Raw genomic sequence first — 24,798 nt, 5'->3', positions numbered from 1 at the left:
TGGAAGGTTAAGGATTGGCTTTATTTATCATATGTACCTTAAAACATACAGTGAAATGTGACATTTGTGTCAAGTCAAATCAAAGAACTTGTTGGGCTGCCTGCAAGAATCACCACACTACTGGAGCCAACACTGCATACTTTACAACGTCCTGACTGCAATGGTCTGTGTTTGGAATGTGGGAGAAACTGGAACAACTGGAGGAAACCCACATGGTCATAGGGAAAACATACAAACTCCCTATGGTCAGTGACAGAAATTGAACATGAATTACAGGCTGGCACTGTAAAGTGATTGTACTAACCACTACACTATGGTGTTGCCCCCAAATTATCTTAAAAATACAGTATCTGAAATTCTCCAGCCTCCATCCTCCGACCATCCTCAAATGCCTGGTGGAAGAAGCTGTCCCAGAACCTGTTGGTCCTGGCTTTTATGCTGTGGTACTGTTTCCCAGATGGTAGCAGCTGGAACGGTTTGTGTTTGGGGTGACTCGGGTCCCCAATGATCCTTTGGGCCTTTTTTACATACCTGTCTTTGTAAATGCCCTGAATAGTGGGAAGTTCATATCTACAGGTGCGCTGGGCTGTCCACACCACTCTCTGCAGGGTCCTGCGATTGAGGGGAGTACAGTTCCCATACAAGGCAGCAATGAGGTCAGTCAGAATGCACTCAATCGTGTTCCTATAGAAAGTTCTTAGATTCTGGGGGGCCATACCTAACTTCTTCAACTGTCTGAGGTGAGAGTTGTGCCTTTTTCACCACACAGCCAGTTTGTACAGACCACATGAGATCTTCAGTGATGTTTATGCCAAGGAACTTAAAACTGTTCACTCTCTCAACCCTAGATCCATTGATGTCAATAGGGGTTAGCCCATCTTCATTCATCTTGTAGAAAACAACCAGCTCCTTTGTTTTTGCAACATTGAGGGAGAGGTTGTTTATCTTGAAACCACTGTGTAGGGTGATGATTTTTTCTCTGTAGGCTGCCTAATTATTATTTGAGATTAGGCAAATCAGTGTAGTGTCAGCAAATTTATTTAGCAGATTGAAGCTGTGGGTAGTGACACAGTCATGGGTATACAAAGAGTAAAAGTGGGGGTTTAGTACACAGACCTGAGGGGTACCTGTGTTGAGGGTCAGGGGGACAGAGGTGAGGGAGCCCATTGTTACCACCTGCCGGCGATCTGACAGTAACTCCAGGATCTGGCTGCACAAGGCAGGGGGAAAGCCGAAGTCTCTGAGTTTCTTGTTGAGCATGGAAGGAATTATGGTGATGAATGCTGAACTGTAGTCCAAGAACAGCATTCTCAGATAAGCATCCTTCTTCTCCAGATGTGTAAGGACGCTGTGTAGAGCTGTGGCTATTGCGTCATCTGTCGATTGGTTGTATTAGTAGGTGAATTGTAGGGGATCTAGTGTGAGTGGCAGCATGCAGCAGATGTATTGGTGACCAGCCTCTTAAAGCATTTGCTTATTATTGAGGTGAGTGCGACAGGACACCGTTATTCAGACATGTTACCTTGGCCTTTTTAGGGACAGGGACAATAGTGGATGTTTTGAAGCAAGAAGGCATATTACATTGGGAGAGGGAGAGAGTAAAAATGTCAGTAAACATACCTGCCAGTTATGCCATGTACATCCTGAGCATCTTCCCTGGGATGCCGACCAGTCCCGCATAGTTGTGGCTTTGAAAACACCTGCATACTTCAGCCTCAGAGATGACCAAGCTGCTGGTCGCATCATCTGCGGGTCTCCTCAGGGGCTCAGTATTGGCGACGTTGACTTGAGTGTAGTAATTTTTAGCTCGTCTGGGAGAAAGGCATCAATGTTGGAAACTCCACTGCGTTAGGCTTTGAAGTCTACGATGGTGTGCAGACCTTGCCATAAGCTGCATGTGTTGTTGGTGGAAAGTTGTGTCTGGATCTCTTCCCTGTATTGTCATTTTGCTGCCTTGATGACTTTGAGCAGATCGTAGCTGCATTTCTTGAGCTCTTGCTGATTACCAGCTACGTAAGCTCTGTCTGGCATGGTAAGTGCTGTTCACACAGAACTGTTGATCCAGGGTTTCTGGTTTGGATAGACCCTGACCGATTTCTGGGGAACAAAATCCTCAATGCACTTCTGGATGAAACTCGTGACCCCATCTGTGAACTCGGAGACATCTTTATCATGGAAGACATTCCAGTCAATGTCATCAAAGCTCCTGTAGCATGGAAGCTGTCTGGTCAGATCAACAGTGGACGGTTTTAACTATGGCCACCTCTTGTTTCTGCTTCTGCCTGTATTCTGGCAGCAACAAGATGGAGGAGTGATCTGATTTTCCAAACGGCAGGTGGAGGAACACTTAGTAAGCATTGTGGAAGAGACAGTAGCAGTGGTTGAATATGCTTTCTCCCCGTGTGCTCACCTGGATGTGTTGACATAACTTCGGAGAGATTTTAGACAGTGACGCTCTATTAAAGTCCCTGACAACGATGAAGGTTGTGCAGTCTCCAGGGTGCTGATGATCTCATACAGTTCCGTGAGAGCCAGGTCAGTATCAGCCTGCTGTGGAATAATCACAGGCGTGATAATAACAACTGTGAAATCACTAGATGGATGGAAAGGTCTACATGGCACTACCAGCTATTCCAGATCCGGGGAACAAAAGGATTTGAGGGTATGCACATTCCAGGGGTTGCACCAGGCATTATTGACCATGAAATGTATCCCACCTCCTTTACTCTTCCCAGGGAGGTTTTTACACGTTTTTGTCCAGAACAGAGAGAACCCAGAGATGGCATGATCTGGTATCCCCTCCCTCAGCCAGGAAGCACAAAATGTTACTTCCTTTTATTTCCCGCTGTAGGAGATTCCTGACAATTTCTTTTGATATGATAAGGATACAAACAAATGGAAGCTGTCTAGGTATTCTTGAATAAATTGCTTCTGATTATAGCAGGCTAGGCAGCATCTACAGGGAGAAGCGCTGTCAACGTTTCGGGCTGAGACAATTCGTCAGGACTAACTGAAAGGAAAGATATTAAGAGAATTGAAAGTAGATTGAAAGCAGTACATTGGTGCTGCCTCCTGCACACATGCTGAGCTCGTTGACTTCATTAACTTTGCCTCCAACTTTCACCCTGCCCTCAAATTTACCTGGTCCATTTCCGACACCTCCCTCCCCTTTCTTGATCTTTCTGTCTCCATCTCTGGAGACGGCTTATCTACTGATATCTACTATAAGCCTACAGACTCTCACAGCTACCTGGACTATTCCTCTTCCCACCCTGTCTGTTGCAAAAATACTATTCCCTTCTCACAATTCCTCCGTCTCTACTGCATCTGCTCTCAGGATGAGGCTTTTCATTCCAGGACGAAGGAGATGTCTTCCTTTTTTAAACAAAGGGGCTTCCCTTCGTCCACCATCAACTCTCCTCTCAAATGCATTTCTCCCATTTCCCGCACATCTGTCCTCACCCCATCCGCCCACCACCCCACTCGGGATAGGGTTCCCCTTGTCCTCACCTACCACCCCACCAGCCTCCAGGTCCAACGTATAATTCTCTGTAACTTCTGCCACCTCTAACGGGATCCCACTACCAAGCACATCTTTCCTTCCCCCCCCCCCTTCTTTCTGCTTTCCACAGGGATTGCTCCTTACATGACTCCCTTGTCCACTCGTCACCCCAATCCCTTCCCACTGATCTCCCTCCTGGCACATATCCTTATAAACGGAACAAGTGCTACATCTGCCCTTACACTTCCTCCCTCACCACCATTCAGGGCCCCAGACAGTCCTTCCAGGTGAGGTGACACTTCACCTGTGAGTCAGCTGGTGTGGTATACTGTGTCCAGTGCTCCCGGTGTGGCTTTTTTATATATTGGTGAGACCCGACGCAGACTGGGAGACGGTCTTGCTGAACACCTACGCTCTGTCTGCCAGAGAAAGCAGGATCTCCCAGTGGCCACACATTTTAATTCCACGTCCCAGTCCCATTCTGATATGTCCATCCATGGCCTCCTCTACTGTCAAGATGAAGACACACTCAGGTTGAAGGAACTACACCTTATATACAGGCTGGGTAGCCTCCAACCTGATGGCATGAATATTGACTTCTCTAACTTCATTTAATGCCCCTCCTCCCTTTCTTACCCCATCCCTGACATGTTTAGTTATTTGTTTTTTTCTCTCTCTCTGCCCATCACTCTGCCTGTTCTCCATCTCCCTCTAGTGCTCCCCTCCCCCTTTCTTTCTCCCTAGGCCTCCCGTCCCATGATCCTTTCCCTTCTCCAGCTCTGTATCACTTTTGCCAATCACCTTTCCAGCTCTTAGCTTCATCCCACTCCCTCCGGTCTTCTCCTATCATTTTGCATTTCCTCCTCCCCCTCCAACTTTCAAATCTCTTCGTATCTTTCCTTTCAGTTAGTCCTGACGAAGGGTCTAGGCCTGAAACGTCGACAGCGCTTCTCCCTATAGATGCTGCCTGGCCTGTTGTGTTCCACCAGCATTTTGTGTGTGTTGTTCGAATTTCCAGCATCTGCAGATTTCCTCATGTTTGCTTCTGATTAAGCTCCTGAGAGGAACTTAGAGGAACTACACAAAAACAAACACACATGTCAAGTCTCCCTCATTCACTTCTTTTTGTGTTAAGTAATATAGAGTCTGGTGAGAATTCTTTCATGTCAGCTTATCTATTTTATGGTAATCACAAGGTACCTGAGTCTCTTGGATCTACGTTATACAATTAAGTTATTTAAATGTGAAGCTGTTGACAGTTGACTTCTTATGTGCAGGTTGTGCAGGTTGAAGTAATCCTACATAAATAAATCCTACATAAATAAAAGTGTGACAGTGTAAGATTATCTGTTCTGTGACTTCAAATAAATACTGCTTAGGAAAATCAAGAATTTTACAATGAGGTGTTGTCAAACAAGATTGAAATAATTGTAAAACATTGTAAAAGATCACGTGTTAAAGTTAAAGTCAGCACGGAGGCAGAGGGAAGTTAAGATGGCGCTAACCAGTAACTCTTATGCTTTCATCTTCAGAAACAACTCTATTTCCATTTTTAATATCTTTATTTTTCTCTTTCAGGGTTCTTTTGAAGACCCTGACCTGGAGTTACATGTTGACTTCGGTTCTTTGCGGGAATGGGACCCACTCTCAGGGTTTCACAACTGGCCATTGCTCGGCACTGTTATGATCCAGCAACAATGAATATATAATTAAGACAGGTTTTTTTTTTAATAACAAATAAAACATTTATTAAACACTGCTAAAAAAAAACCCAAAAGTAAACAAACAACTAACGTAACTGGAAATCAGCTGTGATACGGCAGCTCGAACAGTTCTTAAAGTGAGAAATGCGAACACAGTTCTTTAAAGTAGTATTGCAAAAAGTCCAAAATGATTTACAGTCAGTTGGGAGAGAGATTCTTTGAAGTAATAAGATCCTCTTTTGCGACGTTACTGCTGATCCCAGCCGAAGTATGCTTTGCCGAGGGATTTACGATTAAAGGAAATAAAACCTCTTAAAGACACTGACCTTTCCTTGGTGAAACTCTGCGTCCAACTCTTTCTGCTTTCAGAATGCAGGAGCTATCTTGGACACAAGTTACTAATTCCTTGTACAAAGATTAAATAAGGTTTACAGCTGACAACACCAATTTTCCTCGATTCTTCCAGTTTCCTGAATTTCGATAAATCTTCACTCTCCGACTGGACTGAACTGGCAGTATTGTAGCAAAACTGCTGGCAATAACCTTTGAGACTTAAGGCAGAAAGTAAAACTCCACTTTAAAACAAAACTGCATCATAACATCGAATAAACAGTAGAACGGAGTCACTGAACAAATTCCACCACGAACTGCCCCTGCGTCACAGGGAGGGGTTCCCCTTTTATACCCTGTTGAAAAAAACTATCACATGACCTCTCACTGGTGGGAAAATTACGTCACTCCACCATCACAAGACCATTAGATCATGCACAGCAAAACCTGAGTTACATCATGGTCATGTGACAGTCACAAGATACCCACGGGTACATAACAGCACGGCAAGGGTTTGGCCTGAGAGTCTGGCTCAGATGCAGAAGCCTAAGATCTTGGGCTCTGGAGTCGACTGATGGAGGGTCGTTGTCATGGCAGGAGACTTGTATGTCATTGGGTGAATCGGAAAATCTACTGCTGTGTGCCCAAAGATCCGGGATCTTTGAGATCTTTGGGAACAGAGCTCAGAAAAAGGAACGTAATGGACTTTTAACATCGTAAAGCAGAAAGTTGTTTGTTATGTCTCTTCACTCGCTGGGAAAAATGCAGAGACACCTCCTTCTCCCTTATTAGGGAGAGAGAGCCTGTGGTATGACGAATGCTGGATGAAATGCGAAATCTTTGGGGTAACTGCAAGTCTGTGTCTTTGCTGTTGCTTTGCTGCACGCTTGAGTGCTTAGTGGTGGGTGCTAATGCTTTTTTTTGCCGGTGGGGAGAGGGGAGGATCGTTGCTTGCTGCTGCTTACACATGGGAAGGAGGGGAGCTGGTGGGGAACTTTGGGGTTCTTACATTTAACTGTTGTTCGTTCTTTGGGGCACTTCTTTGTTTTTGTGGATGTTTGCAAAGAAAAAGCATTTCAGGATGTAAATTGTATGCATTTCTCTGACATTAAATTGGACCTTTGAACCATTGAATGTTTGCTACAACACATTATGGAGCTGCAGATAGTGCAACTGATTTACAGTTTCAGCGATCTGACCTTGATTATCTCTTTGCGACCCTGCTGCTCCAGTTTCTTTCCACATCCTGAGGATGGGCTGATTTTTTGCATCATTGACTTGGATTATCCATCGTGGGTGGGGCTGGTAGAAGAATCAAGGAATGTTAGTGGATTTGTGAGGGAATAGGTTACAGGGAATAAGATTCATCTGAAAGCTCTGAGAGGTAGCATAGACCCTCTAAGCACAGAATGGCTTTCTTCGATGTCAGAAGGAAATATATTCCTCTGTCTAAAGTACAGCATTGTAGTTAACAGTTAGCATCACCAGTCAAGGTTCAAATCCCTCCACTCTCTGCAAGAAGTTTGTATGTTCTCCAGGTGACCTTGTGCAGTTGTGAAATTCCTCTCATTTCATCCTACGTTCCAAAGACTGTAAGTTCTTATATCCTTCCCATACATGGGGAGTTTTGTCTCCATCTAAATAGGCAATGTACCATCATAGTAATTTATAATAAAAAAGTATGTACAATAGGGCAGTTGATGTAACATAGAAATTCAATTATGTCAGCATGAATTAATCAGTCTGATGACCTAGTGGAAGAAGCTGACCCGGAGTCTGTTGGTGCGGTACCGTTTCCCGGATAGTAGCAGCTGGTGCAGTTTATGGTTGAGGTGACTTGGGTCCCCGATGATCCTTCAGGCTTTTTTTACACACCTGTCTTTGTAAATGTCCTGCATAGTGGGAAGTTCTCATCCACAGATACGCTGGGCTGTCCGCACCACTCTCTGTAGAGTCCTGCAATTGAGGGAAGTACAGTTCCCATCCCAGGCAGTGATGCAGCCCGTCAGGATGCTCTCAACCATGCCCATATAGAAAGTTCTTAGAATTTGGGGGCCAATACCAAACTTCTTCAGTCGTCTGAGGTGAAAGAGATGCTGTTGTGCTTTATTCACCACACTGCCATGAAGTCTTCGGTAAAGTGTATACTGAGGAACTTAACCCCAGATCCATTGATGTCTATAGGGGTGAGCCTCTCCATTCCTTCTGTAATTCACAACCAGCTCTTTTGTTTTTATGACATTGAGGGAGAGGTCAATGAGAGTTTTCTTGACATCACTGTGTCAAGGTGATAACCTCTTCTCTGTAGGCTGCCTCATTATTATTTGAGATTAAGCCAATCAGTGCAGTGTGACACAGTCATGGTGTACAGAGAATAAAGGAGGGGGCTTAGTACACAGCCCTGAGGGGCACCTGTGTTGAAGTCAGAGGGACAGAGGCGAGGGAGTCCACTCTTACCACCTGCCGACAATCTGACAGGAAGTCCAGGATCCAGCTAAACAGGGCAGGGTGAAGGCTAAGGTCTTCTGGGATGTCCGGACTGTCATACGCAGAGAGGTTAGAGAGACTGGGCTTGTACACACTGGAATTAAGGAGATTGAGAGGGGATCTGATTGCAACATATAAGATTATTAAGAGATTGGACAAGATAGAGGCAGGAAATATGTTCCAGATGCTGGGAGAGTCCAGTACCAAAGGGCATGGTTTGAGAATAAGGGGTAGGTCATTTAGGACAGAGTTAAGGAAAAACTTCTCCCAGAGAGTTGTGGGGGTCTGGAATGCACTGCCTCGAAACGTAGTGGAGGCCAATTCTCTGGATGCTTTCAAGAAGGAGCTAGATAGGTATCTTATGGATAGGGGAATCAAGGGATATGGGGACAAGGCAGGAACCGGGTATTGGTAGTAGATGATCAGCCATGATCTCAGAATGGTGGTGCAGGCTCGAAGGGCCAAATGGTCTACTTCTGCACCTATTGTCTATTGTCTATTGTCTCTGAGCTTCTTATCAAGCCTGGAGGGAAGTATAGTGTTGAATGCTGAACAAAAACAGCATTCTCAAATAAGCATCCTTCTATTCCAGCTGTGTAAGGGCAGTGTGCAGAGCTGTGGCTATTGTGTCGGTAGGTGAACTGTAGGGGATCCAGTGTGGATGTCAGCATGCTGCAGATGTAATCCGTGTCCAGCTTATTATTGAGGTAAGTGCAACAGGACACTAGTCATTCAGACATGGTCTATTTAGGTACAGGGACAATAGTGGATGATTTGAAGCAGGAGGACACTCTACATTGGGCCTGAAATGTTGACAGTGCTTCTTCCTATGGATGCTGCCTGACCTGCTGCGTTCCACCAGCGTTTTGTTTGTGTCACTCTACACTGGGAGAGGGAGAGATTAAAAATGTTCATAAACCTGCCAGTTGTACCACACGCACTCTGAGTACCCGCCCTGGGATGCCATCTGGTCCCGCAGCCACTAATTGGAAAAACCTACGTACTTCAGCCTCAGAGATGACCAAGCTGCAGCGGCTCACTTCAGGGGCTCAGTGTTGGTGACATCAAATCAAGCTTTAAAAAGATTTAACTCGTCTAGGAGAGAGGCAGCGATATTGAAAACTCCACTGCATTTAGCTTTGAAGTCTGCAATTGTGTGCAGACTTTTCCATAAGCTGCGTTTGTTGTTAGTGGAGTGTTGAGTCTGAAACTTGTCACTGTGGTGTTGGTTTGCTGCATTGATGACCTTGTGAGAGTGTGGGTTTGCAGTGCCAGAGATTGGGGTTCAATTCTTATCTCTCTCTTTAATTGATTGTCATTTCCCCCAGTGACCACTTCAGTATCCTCTGGGTGGTATGCTTTTCCCCCACATTCCAAAGACGGATGGCTTAGAAAGTTGTATATTAGTTATATTAGCAGTTAAAGCAGGGCAACACCTGCCATCTGCCCCTAGCACATCCTTGGACTGTGTTGGCTGTTAAGTTAAGAAGTTAAGTAGGAGAAGAATTAGACCATTTGCTTCATTGAGTCTGGTCCACCATTTATCATAATCAAAATCAAATCTAGTTTAATTATCATTCAAACATATATGGATACAGCCAAGTGGGACAACACTACTCAGGGGATAACTTACAAAACATACACAGCAATTTCAAAACAGCGAGAAAGAAAAACAATCATGCAAAAAAAAAACATATATAGTCCAATACACTGACCGAAATGTCATTCAAAACGATGGTACAGTTCTCAGCATTCCAGTGATTGAACACCGATGGGAGAGGCCCCCAACTGAGCAAGATGCCACACTGCACCTCCTCCAGCATCTGCTCACCTGGACAGCAGCTGGAGACCTAGTCCTCACTACATTTGAGGCATACTACTTCCTTGCCAACACGAGGAAATCTGCAGATGCTGGAAATTCAAACAACACAGACAAGTGGAACAAGTGCTACACCTGCCTTTACACTTCCTCCCTCACCACCATTCAGGGCCCCAGACAGTCCTTCCAGGTGAGGCGACACTTCACCTATGAGTCGGCTGGTGTTGTATACTGTGTCCGGTGCTCCCGGTATGGCCTTTTATATATTGGTGAGACCTGATGCAGTCTGGGAGACCGTCTCACTGAACACCTACGCTCTGTATGCCAGAGAAAGCAGGATCTCCCAGTGGCCACACATTTTAATTCCACATCCCATTCCTATTCTGATATGTCTATCCATGGCCTCCTCTACTGTCAAGATGAAGCCACACTCAGGTTGGAGGAACAACACCTTATATACAGGCTGGGTAGCCTCCAACCTGATGGCATGAACATTGACTTCTCTAACTTCCGTTAATGCCCCCCCTCCCCTTCTTACCCCATCCCTGACATGTTTAGTTGTTTGTTTTTTTCTCTCTCTCTGCCCATCACTCTGCCTGTTCTCCATCTCCCTCTGGTGCTCCCCTCCCCCTTTCTTTCTCCCTAGGCCTCCCGTCCCATGATCCTTTCCTTCTCCAGCTCTGTATCACTTTTGCCAATCACCTTTCCAGCTCTTAGCTTCATCCCACTCCCTCCGGTCTTCTCCTATCATTTTGCATTTCCCACTCCCCCTCCTACTTTCAAATCTCTTACTATCTTTCCTTTCAGTTAATCCTGAAGAAGGGTCTCAGCCTGAAACGTTGACAGTGTTTCTCCTTATAGATGCTACCTGGCCTGCTGCGTTCCACCAGCATTTTGTGTGTGTTATTCTATTTCCTTGCCATCTGTCGTACCACTGAACAATGAAAACAGGCCTGAAACATCTTACATTATCAATAACCAACAGGGTTTTGCAATTGCAAGAGAAATACCCAAGGCAATGACCAACTGTTGCACTGCATGCCACCCTTGTGCACCAGTTCTGATGCCATTGAATATGATGGCCTGATGCAGGCAGCAACAGGATCTGCACACAGATAAGCTCATCCGAACCTAATCTGGCTCCTCCTCCTCCTCCAGCTGACTACTCCGAACAATGAGCAGCTCACTGATATGATAGACATGCGTTATCCATAGTTTTTGGAGTCCAGTATCATCAATCAGTATTACAATCATAAAAAATACATTTAACAAAGAAAATAACACCTTTGGTTGGGTACTGTGATAACTGATCTATGTTCCCTTTCAGCCCCAATCTCCTGCCTTCTCCCTGTATCCCTTCATGTCCTGAACAATCAAGAATCTATCAACCACTGCCTTAAATATACATAAAGACTCGGCCTCCACATCTGCTTGTGGCAAAGAATCCCAAAGATTCACCATTCTCTGGCTAAAGAAATTCCACACCTACTCTATCGAGGGCTTTCTCCATTTGATAGGTTTCAATGAGGTTACCCCTCATTCTTCTGAATTCCAGTGAGTAGACAGACAGAGCCATTAAATGCTCTTCATATTCCAAGTCTTTCAATCCTGGAATCATTTTCATAAACCTCCTTTGAATGTTCTCAAATGTCAGCACTCCCTTTCTATGATAAGGGGCCCAAAACTGCTCACAATACCTCAAGCGAGGCCTCAGAAGTGCCTTATTATGCCTCAATAATACAACTTTGTTCTTATATTTCTTTTTTTCTTTTTAAATCTTTTTATTAGTTTTAAACAAACATAAATGAAACATGAATACAAAATGTTTGAGAATACATAATTAATAGTTTAAATAGACATTCAGATATGTAATAATAAAAATATATAACCTCCCAAACTCAGAACATTAATGAACAAAGAAGTAAAAAGAAAAAAAAAGGAAAAACCCCCCAAAAAAAGAGAGAAAAAAACAAAAAAAAAACACTAACCAACATGGGCCATTGAATAATATTAAGTACATATACAGTAGTGCCATAACGCCGAACCTCCATCCAATTGATTAAGGATAATATAAGTAAGGTTTAGGAAAAGACAATTCAACTCATGTGAAAATGTTGAATAAAAGGTCTCCAAGTTTCTTCAAATTTAACTGAAGGTTCAAAAACCACACTTCTAATCTTTTCTAAACTCAAACAAGAAATAGTTTGAGAAAACCACTGAAATACAGTTGGAGGATTAATTTCTTTCCAATTCAATAATATAGATCTTCTAGCCATTAATGTAACAAATGCAATCATTCGTTGAGATGAAGCAGATAAACGATTATTATCCGTCATTGGTAAACCAAAAATTGCAGTAAGAGGATGTGGTTGAAAATTAATTTTTAAGACTTTTGAAATAATACTGAAGGTATCTTTCCAATAATTTTGTAAACAAGGACAAGACCTGAACATATGAGTCAATTTTGTACTTATATTCTAGTCCTTCTGAAATTAATGCTAACATTGTACTTAGCTTTCTCACCACTGACTCAAACTGAAAATTAACCTTTAAGGAGTCCTGCACAAGGACTCCTAAATCCCCTTGCACCTCATTTTTGTGAATTTTTTCTTAATTTAGAAAATATTCTGTGCTTTTATTTTTTCTGACCAATGCCTGACCATACACTTTCCAACACTGTATTCCATCTGCCACTTCTTTGCCCATTCTCCTAATATGTCTAAGCCCTTCTGTAGCCTCTCAGCTTCCTCAAAATAACTTTCACCTCCACCTGAGGGTAGAGCAGTGGATGTGGTCTACATGGACTTTAGCAAAGCGTTTGACAAAGTCCCTCATGAGAGATTCATCCAGAAAGTCATGTGGCATGGGATAAGTGGAACCTTGGCTGTTTGGATAAAAATTGGCTTAAAGGAAGAAAGCAGAGGGTAGTCATGGAAGGAAAGTATTCTACCTGGAGGTCGGTGACTAGTGGAGTGCCGCAGGGATCTGTCCTGGGACCCCTGCTTTTGTGATTTTTATAAATGACCTGGATGCAGAGGCGGAAGGATGGGTGAGTAAGTTTGCGGATGACATGAAGATTGGAGGAGTTGTGGATGGAGCTATAGGTAGTTGAAGGTTACAAGAGGATATAGACAGGCTGCAGAGTTGGGCAGAAAAATGGCAGATGGAGTTCAATCCGGACAAGTGTGAGGTGATGCATTTTGGAAGGACAAACCAGAAGACTGAGTACAGGATTAATGGTCAGTTACTTAAGAGTGGGGATGAACAAAGGGACCTTGGGGTTCAAATCCATACATCCCTCAAGGTCGCTGCACAGGTTGATCGGGTAGTTAAGAAGGCCTATGGGATGCTAGGCTTCATTAACCGGGATTGAGTTCAATAGTAGAGAGGTCATGTTGCAACTCTACAAATCTCTGGTGAGACCGCACTTAGAGTATTGTGTTCAATTCTGCTCACCTCATTATAGGAAAGACGTGGAAGCTATGGAGAGGGTGCAAAGGAGATTTACCAGGATGTTGCCTGGTTTGGAGAACAAGTCATATGAAGCAAGGTTAGCAGAGCTGGGACATTCCTCTTTGGAGCGTAAAAGAATGAGAGGGGACTTGATAGAGGTCTAGAAGATTATGCGAGGCATAGATAGGGTGGATAGTCAGTACCTGTTTCCCAGGGCACCAATAGCAAACACCAGAGGGCATATGTACAAAATTAAGGGAGGGAAGTTTAGGGGAGACATCAGGGGTAACTTTTTTACACAGAGGGTTGTGAGTGCCTGGAATGACTTGCCAGGGATGGTGGTGGAGGCTAAAACATTAGCGGTATTTAAGAGCCTCTTGGACAGGCACATGGATGAAAGAAAAATGGAAGGTTATGAGGTTTAGTACTCTTTTTTTAGAATTATATGGGTTGGCGCAACATGAAGGGCTGAAGGGCCTGTCCTGTGCTGTAGTGTTCTATAGTTCTATGGTTCTATCTTCATATCATCTGTAAACTTGGCCACAATGCCATTGGTTCAGTCATCAAAATATACCTTTGTCAATCTCTCTCGTCACCTTGTCAAAAGACTCAATCAAGTTGGTAAGGCAAGAACTGCCCCACATTAAGGCAAATTGGCTCTCCCTAATTAAACCTTATGTTTCCAAATGCACAAATAACCTATCCTTAAATTTTTTCTAGAGCAATTTCCCTACAACTGACATGAAACATGGTCTACAGTTCCCAGGATTTACCCTTTTTCACTTACTAAATAGGTGTATACATTAGTTGCTTTTCAGTCCTCAAGGACCTCACCTGTGGCTAGAGAGGACACGAAGATACAGGTCAAGGCCCCAGCAATTTTGTCTCTTACCTCCCTGTATAACCTGAGATAAATCCCATCAGGCCTTGGGCACTGTCCACCTTAATATTTATTAGGAAACCCAACACTTTCTCCTCCATAACCTCTAATTGCTCAACATATTTATGCAAATCAGTACTGATTCCGTGGTCTTCCATGTCCTTTTCCTCAGTAAATACTAAAGTAAAATACTCATAAAGGACCTCTGTCACATTCTCTGCACTGAAGCAAATGTTCTCCGTTTTATCCTTGAGTGGTCCTACCTTCTCCCTCTCCCTACCTTTTGCTTTTAATGTGTGTATAGGAAGCCTTGAGGTTCACCTTAATCCTACTTGCCAAGGACGTTTTATGACCTCTCCTGCTTTCCAAATTCTCTTCTTAGATCTTTTCTGGTTTCTTTAAACTCATGTGCTTCATTTGATCCTAAATTTCAAAGCGTTACATATTTTTCCTTTGTTTTTCTTGACTAAATTCATAACCTTTCTGGACATCCAAGGATCTCTTATCTCTTCATTCCCACCTTTCCTTCTAACAGGAAAATAATTTTCCTGTGCTTTGTGCAATTGATCTTTAAACATACACTGATGTGGACTTGCCAGAAAAAAAGGGTGTTCCCAATGAACTCTCTTTAGTCTCTGTCTAATGCTTTCATAATTTAGACCATACAGCTCCAAACCCTTAACAACTAAAGCCAATATAGCTTTGGCCTTCTTAACTAAAACTATAAGACATAGAAGCAGAATTAGGTCATCTGGCCCATCAAGTCTGCTCTGCCATTCAATCATGGCCATTGCTTTTTTTCTATTCCCTCTGCAACTACAACTCCTGACCTTCTCCCATAACCTTTCATGCCATGTCCAATCAAATACCTATCAATCCCTGCCTTAAATATACCCAATGACCTGGCCTCCACAGCTGCATGTGGGAACAAATTCCACAAATTCACCATTGTAAGGGGGGTTTCTTCTTCGTATTGGGGTTTCTTCTTTCTTTATGTTACTGCGTCTGCTAATCAAAATGGCTTCTTGGTTTTGTTAAAAGTAGGAATGCTTCTTTGTTATGACAAGTACTTTCTCTCACAGCTTGTTTGGGTTTAGAGTTGCTGATAATGAGAATTGTGTTCATTTGTTAACCAATTGGGATTAATATTATTCTCTCTTCTGGGTCTGTAAGCTATTGCTGGTGGGCATTTGGGGAGTCGGCATGAGGGGATGAGAGAGAGAGGACGTGATGCTGTAAGCTGGGTGACAGAATGGACCCCGAGCAAGGGGTCTGAAGCCAGAATTTTTGGTGAAGAAAGGAGACAAAGACAGACGTGCCAGGGTTGCTTGGTTGAACACTTGGGGTGGTCCTGAGCTGTGAGTCGAGGAGGTCTGAGGGCATCAAATGGTGGCCAGAAGACTTCGTTAATTGAACTCCATCAGTTGTGCACGAAGTGGTTTGCACTTTGATAAGTTTGGTGCCTTTTCTTTATTTTCTTTTCCTTCATATATACTGTATCATTATTAATCACTTAGTTCTAGTAAGATCTATAAAGTGTAATCATTTAATCGCATATGGTGGCATATCTGTTATTTGGAGGGGTGGGGACATCACACAGCATCCACACAAGCTGATTACCCAGTTTGGCGGGGCCGAAGGCTGCTCCCCCTAGACAGAAGCGAGCTGAGCGAGCCTAAGGCATGCCAGGGGGCTTCACCATACTTTGGCTAAAGAAATTTCTGTCCTTCCATCCTGAGGCTGTGCTGTCTTGTCCTAGGCTCCCCCATCATGGAAAACATCCTTTCAATATCTAATCTGTCTAGGCTGCTCAACATTTGAAAGGTTTCAATGAGATCCGCCCCCACATCCTTCTGAATTCCAGTGAGTACAGACCAGAGCTATCAAACATTCCTTGTGTGATAACCCTTTCATTCCTAGAATCATCCTTGTGAACCTCCTCTGGATCCTCTCCAATGCCAGCACATTTCTTCTAAGATGACGGGCCCAACACTGCTCGCAGTACTCAAGATGAGGCCTCACCAGTGTCTTATAAAGCCTCAGCATCACTCTTGTATTCTAGACCTCTTGAAATGAATGCTAACATGGCATTTGCCTTCCTCACCACCGACTCAATCTGCAAGTTAACAAGGACTCCCAAGTCCTTCTGCTTCTCAGATTCCTGGATTTTCTCCCCATTTAGAAAATAGTCCACACATTTGTTTCTACTACCGAAGTGCATGACCATGCATTTTCAAACATTGTATTTCATTTGCCACTTTCTTGCCCATTCTCCGAATCTTTCCAAGTCCTTCTGCATCCTACCTCTTTCCTCAACACTGCCTACCCCTCCACCAATCTTCATATCATCTGCAAACTTGGTAACAAAGCCACCTATTCCATCATCTAAATCATTGATACACAGCATAAAAAGAAGTGGTCCCAACACCAACCCTGCAGAACACCACTAGTCACTGGCAGCCAACCAGAGAAGGATCCTTTTTATTCCCACTCGCTGTCTCCTACCAATCAGCCAGTGCTCTACCCATGTTAGTAACTTTCCTGTAATACCAATCGCTCTTAACTTGGTAAGCACCCTCATGTGTAGCACCTTGTCAAAGGCCTTCGGAATGTCCAAATATACCACATCCACTGCATCCCCTTTATCTATCCTACTTGTAACCTCCTCAAAGAATTCCAACAAGTTTGTCAGGCAGGGTTTTTGCTGACTTTGCTGACTTTGTATTCACCAAGTACTCCATCACCTCATCCTTAACAATTGACAAGAGTGGAGTGACATTTGCAATTTTCCCGTCCTCTGGCACCAGACCAGAGTCCATTGACTTAGAGTTATAAATAGTTATAAATAGTGTCGTTGAGTTATACAATAAGGAAGCAGACCCTTTGGCTCATCTGGTGCACATTGATGAAAGTCTCAATCTAAGGTAGACCTATTTGCCAGCATTTGCCCCAATAACTTTGAAACCTTTCCTAATCATATACATTTGTGTACCATTATTCTTTGTGTAAAAAGTGCTGTCACTCAAATTCCTATTCATTCTTTTCCTTCTCACCTTAAACCTTCTTGTTCTTGATTGCTGAATCCTTGGAATAAGACATCCACTTGTTTCATCAGGCTGCTAATGTCTGGTGTTTCAGAGATGCCACTGAACTTCACTTGTAGTCTGTCTCTCCATTTAGATAATAATACCCTCTTTGATTCCTTTTACTAAGGTGTATGACCTTACATTTCCACACATTAAATTCAATTTCTGTCAAGCCACTGACTTTGAGTTGTGCTAATACTTCAGAGCAAATCTTGTTAAGCAATTATCTCCATCAATTTTTATCCATCTTTGTCCCACCATTTATAAATGCTGACACAAAATATTAAAAAATGCATTCTTGCTTGCTTACAGTTAATATATGGAAGAGCAATATTGTTTTGTGTTTGGTTCAAGATTTAAGGTTAGATTTATTTAAGATTTAAGATTAGCTTGGTTATTACATGTACATCAAAACATTGAAATATACAGTGAACTGCATCATTTGAGTCAATGGCCAACATGGTCCAAGGAAGTACTGGGGCAAGTGCTGCCATCTTCCAGCACCAACATAGCATGCCTAGAATTTCCTAACCCCAACCAATGCACCTTTCGAATGTGGGAGAAAACTGGAACACCTAGAGGGAGCCCATGTGGTCACACAGAGAATGTAGAACCTTCTTACAGAGAGCAGTGGGAAATGAACCCTGTTTGTTGGTGCTGTGGAGTGTTACACCAACTGCTATGCAACTATTATGCTCACATGATCTCTGTTCCAATACAGCATGCTTCCAATCAATAAAAGTGAATTTCAGAACCATAGAGCCATATGCCACTGCTAGCTAACACCACTTTAATATGTGCAACAGATAATAGATTTCTTCCAATATACTTTCATCCTTTGTAGTTAGGCTCTTCTCCATCTTTGAATCATACAAAGTTCTCTCAATTATTCATTTGCTTTTAATATGCCTCTGAAGTCCCTTTTAAATTATATGATGTACTTCCAATTTTTATGTAACTGTCTTCTTTTCTCATAAGCCTATTGGAATTTTCCAATCCTTGCCTCTCTTTATAATTTCCTTTTTTATCTTCTGAGCTTTAATCTACTTGCCCACAGAAAGCTATTCTTTGATGTATCATTGCTTCACCTGTTTTTTTTTTTCCTTTTGCATCTCAGATCTGAAGATGATTCATCATTATTGATTCATCCAGAGAAAGTGTGCAGTAATCATTGCAAGGTACAGAACACCGCGTATTCTATCATCATCTGCAATGTATGTTCTCAATAAAGACAAACTTAGTATGGGTTTAATGCTAGAACATTTTATTACTGAGTAAATGTTCAACACTAAGCATGTACAACCAGCTCACCAATGTCATTTTTGGTTCCAGGTGAACTGATCACATTTTCCACAGGGAAATGAAATTCGTTATTATGTACACATGTAATAACACATCTCTCCCCTTTATAGAAAAACAAACACAATACTATATCCTCATCAATATGCAATCCTTTTAAACAAAGATATTGGTATTAACTTCAAATGTAATGAGCAAATTCAGTCTATAATTTACTCAACTACTTTCAATCAGTCTCTGAAGTGGTTTCGTGAACCTTTTTGGTCTGCTCTTTGTCTCCACAGATATGTAACTTTCATTTACTTTATTATTAGTAGAACCTTTCTGAGGACTTCAATCAACTGGTTCATATTTACCTCTGCTGGCCCCTTTGGTGTACTGACAAGTGATATGAGTTGGAGCTTGTGGTCATTGATCCACATGGTGTCCCTCACTCCATCTGGACCTGGTAAGAATGTGGAGCTACTTCCTCTTGTCCATATCCTTGCATGGACCAAGAATCATGATTCCAGGTTCACATTGATTTCCAGGCTTCAAGATTGGTAGGCTTTCCATAGTCTTGCCATGACACTGTTTTTCTTTCCATTTCTCTTTAGTTATTTTGACCAAGTGTGCTCCTTTAGGTGTCAACAAGTTTTTGTGCACTGGAAAATTAATGCTATTGCATCGATCAATCAGCATTTGGGCTGATGAAAGGCCATTCTGTAGTGGCACTCTTCAGTAATTCACTAAACTTCTGTGGAAGTCATCAACCATATAACAATTACAGCATGGAAACAGGCCATCTTGGCCCTTCTAGTCCATGTCGAATGCTTACTCTCACCTAGTCCCACTGGCCCACACTCAGCCCATAACCCACCATTCCTTTCCTGTCCACATACCTATCCAATTTTACTTTAAGTGACAATACCAAACCTGCCTCTACCACTTCTACTGGAAGCTCATTCCACACAGCTACCACTCTCTGAGTAAAGAAATTCCCCCTTGTGTTACCCGTAAACTTTTACACCCTATCTCTCAACTCATGTCTTCTTTTTTGAATCTCTCCTATTCTCAATGGAAAAAACCTATCCACATCAACTCTATCAATCCTCCTCATAATTTTAAATACCTCGAATAAGTCCCTCCTCAACCTTCTACGCTCCAAAGAATAAAGACCTAACTTGTTCAATCTTTCCCTGTAACTTAGGTGCTGAAACCCAGGTAACATTCTAGTGTTACGTATCCCGTAACTGGATAACTTACCAACAAAGATAGAGAAGTCCATTGAAGTCTGATGTCACTATTTTCAAACGTTTTTATTTATAAAGGGACACAAAAGTAAGGTTAATACAAACATTCAGATAATGCACGTCATCAATACTCAATCTAAAGCGCGGGTATAGTAATAATCATCATTAAGAAGTGAGCTCTACTGTTGTCTAGGGGTTAATAGATTGTCCGTTGGAAATATAAAAGTCACTCAGAAGTCTGCAGGCCTCAGCCTTTTGAGAATCGCTGGGTTTCACATGGAGCGACCGAGAGAGAGAGATTGGGGAGAAGAGAAAGAACTTGCCGGGTCTTGATGAAGCTTCCGTGAAATCGGGGGAGCGTTGGTTCCCTCTCCCCAATGTTAGTTAAAAGCGGTTTTCAGTGATTCCAGCCACAAATTCCAATCCCGGAATCTAACGCACGTGGCTTCCTTCAGAATGGCTTCCCGCTGCTGCGGGATCACTCTCTCGTGTCTTCTTGGTGCGTCTGAAGGGGCTGTCCCCCTGAGACTCTCCTTTATATTCCCTCACGGGGTCGCAGGTGTCAATAAGGTTGGGATGATGCAATCTCTCTCTCAACCAGCCCACCTTGCCCGAGGGCTTTTCACGTGGTCTCCATGAGACAATAGTCGCTGTCGTCTTATTCTGCATCCTGGGTGGAACGTGCAATTCGGCACATTTCTCTCTCTCCTGACCACCCCCCCCCCCCCCGACGGGTGCTCTTGCGATTCTCACAAAGGAGGGGGCTGGGATCATAACACTAGTAAATCTTCTCTGTACTCTCTCTATTTTGTTGACATCTTTCCTATAATTCAGTGACCAGAACTGTACACAATACTCTAAATTCGGCCTTACCAATATCTTGTACAATTTTAACATTACATCTCAACTCCTATACTCAATGCTCTGATTTATAAAGGCCAGCATACCAAAAGCTATCTTCACCACCCTATCCACATGAGATTCCACCTTCAGGGAACTATGCACCATTATTCCTAGATCACTCTGTTCTACTGCAGTCTTCAATACCCTACCATTTACCATGTATGTCCTATCTGGATTATTCCTACCAAAATGCAGCACCTCACACTTATCAGCATTAAACTCCATCTGCCATCGTTCAGCCCATTCTTCTAAAAGGCCTAAATCTCTCTGCAAGCTTTGAAAACCTACTTCATTATCCACAACGCCACCTACCTTAGTATCAGCTGCATACTTACTAATCCAATTTACCACCCCATCATCTAGATCATTAATGTATATGACAAACAACATTGGACCCAGTCCAGATCCCTGATGCTCACCACTAGTCACAGGCCTCCAACCTGACAAACCAACAAACCATTATTCATCACTACTCTCTGACATCTCCCATCCAGCCACTGTTGAATCCATTTTACTACTTCAATATTAATACCTAATGATTGAACCTTCATAACTAACCTTCCATGCGGGACCTTGTCAAAGGCCTTAACTGAAGTCAATTTAGACAACATCCACCATTTTACCCTCATCAACTTTCCTCGTAACCTCTTCAAAAAATTCAATAAAGTGTGTCAAACATGACCTTCCACTCACAAATCCATGTTGACTGTTCCTAATCAGACCCTGTCTATCCAGATAATTATATATACCATCTCATAGAATACTTTCCATTAATTTACCCCCACTGATTTCAAACTGACAGGCCTATAATTGCTAAGTTTACTCTTAGAACCCTTTTTAAACAACGGAAACACACGAGCAATATGCCAATCCATTGGCACCATTCCCGTTTCTGATGACATTTGAAGTATTTTTGTCAGAGCCCCTGCTATTTCTGTCAGAGCCCCTGTTATTTCTACACTAATGTCCCTCAAGGTCCTAGGGAATATCCTGTCAGGATCTGGAGATTTATCCACTTTTATATTCCTTAAAAGCGCCAGTACCTCCTCTTCGTTAATCGTCCTTGTTTCCATAACTTCCCTGCTCGTTTCCCTTACCTTACACAATTCAATATCCTTCTCCTTAGTGAGTACCGAAGAATTTGTTCGAAATCACCACCATCTCTTTTGGCTCCACACATAGCTGTCCACTCTGCGTCTCAAAGGGACCAATTTTATCCCTCACCATCCTTTTGCTATTAATATCACTGTAGAAGCCCTTTGGATTTATTTTCACCTTACTTGCCAAAGCAATCTAGTATCTTAACATAGAACATAAAACAGTACAGCACAGTACAGGCCCTTCGGCCCACAATGTTGGGCCAACCCTCAAACCCTGCCTCCCATATAACCCCCTAACTTAAATTCCTCCATATACCTGTCTAGTAGTCTCTTACACTTCACTAGTGTATCTGCTTCCACCACTGACTCAGGCAGTGCATTCCACGCACCAACCACTCTCTGAGTGAAAAACCTTCCTCTAATATCCCCCTTTAACTTCCCTCCCCTTACCTTAAAGCCATGTCCTCTTGTACTGAGCAGTGGTGCCCTGGGGAAGAGGTGCTGGCTGTCCACTCTGCCTATTCCTCTTAATATCTTGTACACCTCTATCATGTCTCCTCTCATCCTCCTTCTCCCCCTAGCTCCCTTAATCTCTGATCATAATCCATACACTCTAAACCAGGCAGCATCCTGGTAAATCTCTTCAGTACCCTTTCCAATGCTTCCACATCCTTCCTATAGTGAGGCGAACAGAACTGGACACAGTACTCCAAATGTGGCCTAACTAGAGTTTTATAGAGCTGCATCATTACATTGTGTCTCTTAAACTCTATCCCTCGACTTATGAAAGCTAACACCCCATAAGCTTTCTTAACTACCCTATCTACCACTGAGGCAACTTTCAGGGATCTGTGGACATGTACCCCCAGATCCCTCTGCTTCTCCACACTACCAAGTATCCTGCCATTTACTTTATACTCTGTCTTGGAGTTTGTCCTTCCAAAGTGTACCACCTCACACTTCTCTGGGTTGAACTCCATCTGCCACTGCTCAGCCCACTTCTGCATCCTATCAATGTCTGTCTGTAATCTTTGACAATTCTCTACACTATCTACAGCACCACCAATCTTTGTGTCATCTGCAAACTTGCCAACCCACCCTTCTAACCCCACATCCAGGTTATTAATAAAAATCACAAAAAGTAGAGGTCCCAGAACAGATCCTTGTGGGACACCACTAGTCACAACCCTCCAATCTGAATGTACTCCCTCCACCATGATCCTTTGCCTTCTGCAGGCAAGCCAATTCTGAATCCACCTGGCCAAACGTCCCTGGATCCCATACCTTCTGACTTTCTGAATAAGCCTACCATTCAGAATCTTGCCAAATGCCTTACTAAAATCCATGTAGATCACATCCACTGCACTACCCTCATCTATATGCCTGGTCACCTCCTCAAAGAACTCTATCAGGCTTGTTAGGCACAATCTGCCCTTCACAAAACCATGCTGACTGGCCCTGATCAGACCATGATTCTCTAAATGCCCATAGATCCTATCTCTAAGAATCTTTTCCAACAGCTTTCCCACCACAGACGTAAGGCTCACTGGTCTATAATTACCTGGACTATCCCTTCTACCTTTTTTGAACAAGGGGACAACATTCGCCTCCCTCCCATCTTCCAGTACCATTCCCGTGGACAACGAGGACATAAAGATCTTAGCCAGAGGTTCAGCAATCTCTTCCCTCGCATCGTGGAGCAGCCTGGAGAATATTCCGTCAGGCCTTGGGGACTTATCCGTCCTAATGTATTTTAACAACTCCAACACCTCCTCTACCTTAATATCAACATGCTCTAGAACATCAACTTCACTCATATTGTCCTCACCGTTATCAAGTTCCCTCTCAGTGGTGAATACCAAAGTGAAGTATTCATTGAGGGCCTCGCTCACTTCCACAGCCTCCAGGCACATCTTCCCACTTTTATCTCTAATCGGTCCTACCTTCACTCCTGTCATCCTTTTGTTCTTCACATAATTGAAGAATGCCTTGGGGTTTTCCTTTACCCTACTCACCAAGGCCTTCTTATGCCCCCTTCTTGCTCTTCTCAGCCCCTTCTTAAGCTCCTTTCTTGCTACCCTATATTCCTCAATAGACCCATCTGATCCTTGCTTCCTAAACCTCATGTATGCTGACTTCTTCCACCTGACTAGATTTTCCACTTCACTTGTCACCCATGGTTCCTTCACCCTACCATTCTTTATCTTCCTCACTGGGACAAATTTATCCCTAACATCCTGCAAGAGATCTTTAAACATCAACCACATGTCCATAGTACATTTCCCTGCAAAAGCATCATCCCAATTCACACCCACAAGTTCCAGCCTTATAGCCTCATAATTTGCCCTTCCCCAATTAAAAATTTTGCTATCCTCTCTGATTCTATCCTTTTCCATGATAATGCTAAAGGTCAGGGAGCGGTGATCACTGTCCCCCAGATGCTCACCCACTGACAGATCTGTGACCTGACCCAGTTTGTTACCTAATACTAGATCTAGTATGGCATTCCCTCTAGTCGGCCTGTCAACATACTGTGACAGGAATCCATCCTGGACACACTTAACAAACTCTGCCCCATCTAAACACTTGGAACTAATCAAGTGCCAATCAATATTAGGGAAATTAAAGTCACCCATGATAACAACCCTGTTATTTTTGCACCTTTCAAAATCTGCCTCTCAATCTGCCCCTCGGTATCTCTGCTGCTACCAGGGGGCCTATCAAACACCCCCAGTAGAGTAACTGCTCCCTTCCTGTTCATGACTTCCACCCATACTGACTCAAAAGAGGATCCTGCTACATTATCCACCCTTTCTGCAGCTGTAATAGTATCCCTGACCAGTAATGCCACCCCTCCTCCCCTTTTCCCCCCTCTTTATCCCTTTTAAAGCACTGAAATCCAGGAATATTGAGAATCCATTCCTGCCCTGGTGCCAGCCAAGTCTCCATAATGGCTGCTACGTCATAATTCCATGTACATATCCAAGCTCTCAGTTCATCACCT

The sequence above is a fragment of the Hypanus sabinus genome, chromosome 22 (assembly GCF_030144855.1).
Source record: "Hypanus sabinus isolate sHypSab1 chromosome 22, sHypSab1.hap1, whole genome shotgun sequence".
NCBI lineage: Eukaryota > Metazoa > Chordata > Chondrichthyes > Myliobatiformes > Dasyatidae > Hypanus > Hypanus sabinus.
Note: the sequence above shows the minus strand (reverse complement) of the source record.